This window comes from Zootermopsis nevadensis, unplaced genomic scaffold, assembly GCF_977971745.1.
Source record: "Zootermopsis nevadensis isolate Lab colony 2312 unplaced genomic scaffold, Znev_1.0 Znev_ptg000021l, whole genome shotgun sequence".
NCBI lineage: Eukaryota > Metazoa > Arthropoda > Insecta > Blattodea > Termopsidae > Zootermopsis > Zootermopsis nevadensis.
Window position 1 is genome coordinate 6,146,560 of NW_028259153.1, and position 5,545 is coordinate 6,152,104.

Consider the following 5,545-nt stretch of genomic DNA (forward strand, 5'->3'; position numbering starts at 1 on the left):
AAGTTGACTGAATTTCATGATACATACCTTTTTCAATAAAAATTTATTTTTCTATAATCCCATACATCATATTAGACCTTTGACCCTCAACACCCATGCCGGTCCCTAGCAGACTGGGAAACAAATTGACCGAGGTTTAGGTGGCACTTACTGCCTCCATCATGTTATCATGAAATCTCACTACAGGAATGATATTTTAAACTGACTCTGTGACCTTTAATACTTGAGAAGCTGACACTCAGCTGGTCAAGAAATTACCCGAAGATTCATTGCTGTGTTAGCCACTGGACCCTATTTATGAATTAGAACAAAACACTCAAATCCATAACCACAACACAAGCCAAAAGTTGGACCTCCGTATCCAGTTCTGTAGAACGAATGTTCTCAAGAAAGGTGCGGTGAATATAGGAATAAAACTATACAATAAATTACCAATTCAAATGAGGAAAGTGGAGAAAATTAGGACTTTCAAGAACGAGCTGACGTCCTACCTATTAGAACGCACATTTTATTCAGTAGATGGATACATATCATAGAGCAGGTGAATTCCATGAATTGTAATTGTATTGTGTGGTAATATTGACATAACTTGCGAGCTATATATTTCCGCCGCCATATTCGATTCGGCCGTTACACGTCCTTAGGACCGAGAAAATGTGACCCTGAACAACAAAAATCTCCACCATTCTCCCAACTAAACATCCGACCACTTATGGTTACAACAGCGACCAAGTCCATGGCATTCTGGTTGATACACCACGTGGACTCATACGTAGAGACCAACGTTTTCGAGAAACATTTCCATCTTCTGCAAAATCCTCACTTCAGCCCTGAAGATGGAGGCATGTTCTTCTGAAGCACTGGTGCCTATCTAAGAGGCCACATGGCATCACAACCACAAAAACCAACACGACTTTCATACTCTACGTCCACAAATCAAAGGAGAATACAAAGGGACGTGGCTGACATTAACTACTAATCTATCAAATGAGGTAAATATAGATAATTCCTAAATTAATTAATAGCTTATGAAACACAATTCCATGGTCTCATATTATAACCCAGAATAAAATCCAAATTACTGAATTTGTGTAAGAGACGTTAGACGACACAAGATCTGCGTATAAAGCAGAGATTACTGAAACAAATGCAACCCAAGTTCCCCTACTGAGAAAAGTCAGCAGAATGAAGATGGCAAACCAGAAGGGCACGCCCCTCTATGACATACTCCAAGAACTTCAACAAGTAACTACAAAACAGAGACATAGAATGCTACTTAACAAATAAAACCACTTCATTATCTCTGATTAAATCAATTTCTGTTCACCATTTTAGTAATATTCTCATCAAAATTACAGAACACCGTAATACACCGTATTTCTGATACGTTCAATGTAATAGGACTCTTGTACATATTTAATAACATCATCCTCAGTATATACAGACTATTCGGTGGGGGTGGGGGGATAAAGAAGATGACAAAAATCATCAACTCTAGAAAAATCTAAACTATTCGTGAAAAACTACTTTCTTGTTGCTGCATGAATGTTATTCCTTCATCCTCTCAGTTGGTACACTGGGGTTAAGTGGTTTTGCTTCAGCAACAGAAATTTTCCTACACTTGAGTACAGAGATCAGTTTAAATAATAAATCCAAATGGAAAAAGAGAGAGAGAGAGAGAGAGAGAGAGAGGGGCAGAATATAAGTTTGAGCATTTTTCAATATTCATATACTGATTCACGAATCAACAAAATTATGAAAATGCTCGTTACTTTCCTGCTTCAAATCTGATCAATAACAGACAATCGATGAAAGCCAGCAGTCCCATTTCGCAGATTTACGACATGTAAAAGAACCTTACGAGCATGAACGAGGTGCTTCGTAAGCAAGCCGTGGTGACAATAATACCCACGCAATATTGAAGTTCACAGACAACGCAACCACGGCTCACCGTAGACTAACAACGGAAACCACAACTTAGGCCAGCGGACATTAAGCTAACTAAATTTACATAAAGCTTAATCATTCAGTGTGGTATTACATGAAGCATGGTTTCAAAAAGTGCAACTTTTTATGCCGAGCGCTTTATAACATACAATCGTCTTGTGAATTGTATGATTTTAATAGACAGACTAAAGAATTCATGTTTTTGGCACTGATGATCACCTCATGAGGTCAAAACACGTTTGGCACTAAATGCTTTTCAAAGTGTAAACTGTTCTGTTTGTATGCACGATTTTATATATTTCAGATAAATATGAACTTCTAAAGTTACGCCATGAGAACAGCCCTTTCAGGTTGCATCGTACACACCTCAGCATCCGATACATTATCCTATCTCTCTGGCCGCAGTCAGACAAATGTGGTCTGAAGAACTGCCTTGTCGGTGAAGGCACATTTCAATGACCGCAAACCTAAGCACGTCCAGTCGACGTAATTAAAAGATGAATTTAATAACTTTCATGATAAAACTTAAAAGGCAGTAGACTTAAAATTGCTCAGCGCAGAAAGAGACCGTTTTGAAACTCACCAATTCTGAGAACAATAAATCATTTCTAGCATTTTATTTTGTCAAAAAAAAAATCAAATCAAAATTTTGTAGAAATAACTGCAGTGAAATGTATTCAGCCTAATATTGTCTACATTCACAAATTTATTTCTGATTCTTCCTTCTTTTAAACTTTCATTATGCACCTGTTCCACAGACAATTCAATTCCATTCACTCACTCAAGTGAGGCGTGGCATGACATAAGAAGCCGGGCGACTTTTATTCAAGTTATGGCACCTGTGGTATCTGGTGCTGAAGACCAGAACTAAATCGTGGGACATGAATTCATGATTCCACTACGTAAATGGCTCTAAACAGGAGACATCAAGGCAAAGACAGTAAAACAGTAATGGTAAAATAGTGAAAGCATGTGCGCATGAAAGAAAATGATTTGGGATACAAATCAATCTCTTTCCATTATCTTACACTATTAGAATAAAGTTATTATTCCGCACTGCATGATAAAACTGACATTCAAACACTGCATCTCACTTATATAATGAATTTCTCTCAGGCTACCAACCGTGCCAGGTGGTTGAAAGACGAGAGAATCAATTTTCTAAGGAACATATTCATCCTCAAGGTGCTGAGCACTTTAGCACTGAGGACGAGATCAAAGCCTCAAAAGGTAAAATCCTCTGAAATTTTAGAAAAATCCCATAAATACAAAACTAGTAAAAACCAAAATATCATTGTGTTATTTGACCTAGCAATAAACAGAAAAAAGTAAATTACAGGAGAGTCGAATATCTGGACTTGGATTGGACGGAAAACTGTGCATGCGTATCAGTATACCCGTATACTCAGTTGTTGTTATCTGTTAGTTTGTTCAGTTATTTATTGCTGCTCGGTACCAAGTTAAAAGTTTGGAATTCACTTAACAGTGAGGAAGATTCCGTCTCTTTTCTGCAGAATGAAGGAATACTACCGTAGGCGAGGTACGAAATTTCTTATGCAATAGTGGGCCACCCTGATTTCAGAGTTAATATACATCCTATACATTTTTAAAACTAACGGTAACACCCACGCACCATTGGAGTTCACAGACGCAGGCGACGCAACCACGGCTCATCGTAGACCAACAACGGCAAGCAGACCAGCGGACAAAATAGCCAAGTGCTCAATATAATGCACCAACTCCTGAGCAATCAACGTCCAGTGAGGTGTTACATAAATACGATTTAGTAAAGAACTTGCGTTTTATGCTCAGTTAAAAACCATAATCTTTTAGATCTGTGTCATAAGTATTAACTTGTTTTTGCCAACGATAATGACCACTTGAGATCAAAACTCCTTCGGCATTAGTGTCCTTCAAACTGCAAACAGTTTTATATTCCAATACACTACACGGTGTGCAAGGTCTTAAGATTATTGGTGTTTCACCTTTCAACCACACGACATGGCTGGCAACCTAAGAAGAATTTTAGTTGCAACAAAAGCTCCAGGTCAAACTGGCACTTACTTGTTAGACTCCAGCTGCTATTACTACTTCTGCACTCACCATTAAGGGCCCAGGCTGCAATTGTTCCAGTCCTGAAAACAAAAATGTACAAAGTCCTGTGAAGACTAGTTGACTGGATTCCTGACATCACGTTCACCCTAAGCAACTTCTGTGGTAACCGCTTTCATCTCCTAATTATGGTTACACATTTTAGTTAATGTGTGTTTACAGTGCCTTTCAGAAATACAATGATGTGAAAAGTGAGCGAAGGAAAATTTAACTAGGAAGTGGCTGTGCGTTAATTGAGCCCATTATCTTGGACTAACTTAAATCTCACATACAGAATGCACATGCGATATGTCCTATTGCTGATCTGATGCACTTAAAAAGTGATATGAAGTTTCTTAAGAACACACAACAACATGTGGGCCTTCAGCACATTATCTTGAGGCAAACACAGGAGACACAATTTGCTACTCAGCAGACTATGCAGGATCAAGCCTCTAGTAATGAATTCCTAGATTGATAAAAAGCAATTATATCCTAAATATCCTGTTTCCTGAATGCAAACATACTCAAACAAATCAGCAGATTCTTGGGCAATGAGCTTTTTATTAAAATAGAGCATATGTCTAACTCAGCCCTCTCTTATGAAAATGGTAATATGCGTTCGACTTTCCATGTCCAAGTCACACCCATTTGAATATGGTACCAAATGTAATCATGACGCCACAGATGGGTGATGTAATAATGGCAGAACCAATCAGCATTGATATTTCGTTTTCCAGATGGCGCATATTACAATTCTCAGAATGAAGGTACACCAGAAATGAATCCTAGCCTACTCAACAGAAGTTAATCAGACGCATTCACCCCCCCCCCCAACCCTTTTGCACAACATTTCGCAAACTCATCCCAACCTCAAACAGCAAAAAAAAACATCAACTTACGTTGCAGCGTCTGAAAGGATAACCGAATGATAAAAGCGAAACCATAACGTTCACCTCAGTTTCCTTACTGCAATGAATATTCTGATTTAATACCTGGGTCTATGAAGTAACGCCAAGCCACGCCACGCCAGGGAAGATCAACGAACTGCAACCTATCCTTAGTAACGCAAGGCAGTAAGCTTCTTCCACATTGCTGAAATGACCAAAGCAAACAATTTTGAAATGTAATTTGGGGGGGGGGGGGGGGGGAAGTGACGAGTTGCTACTAGCCATTCTAAAAACATTCGTTCCACAACCACTGAATGAACAACAAACAGGCTTTCATTTGTTCTAATGGGAATAGCTTTAAGATTACCTCACAGAGGCACAGCGATTTAATCTAGAATATTATCAGAACACATTAGAGGTGCACTCACTACACGCTACTTGTAACGGCTTGATGTTTTCAGTCCACAGATCAGGAGAAAATCCCTGCTAGGAATTCGATATACGCGCATGCGCAAGGTTTCGCGGTGAGTAACGACCGATCCTAAAAGCATTCGTTCCACAACCACTGAACGAACAACAGACAACAGGCTTTCATGTGTTCTAATGGGAACAGCTTT

General features: G+C 38.9%; 1 long non-coding RNA gene across 1 annotated transcript; it reads right to left on the reverse strand.

Annotated features, from left to right (window-relative positions):
* Positions 1-2,193: 2,193 nt before the first annotated feature.
* Positions 2,194-5,134, reverse strand: LOC147873109 (uncharacterized). The gene is made up of 2 exons (XR_015536082.1): positions 5,034-5,134; positions 2,194-4,082 (listed from the first exon to the last, which is right to left on the reverse strand). It is a non-coding gene; the product is annotated as an uncharacterized LOC147873109 (long non-coding RNA).
* Positions 5,135-5,545: the final 411 nt, after the last annotated feature.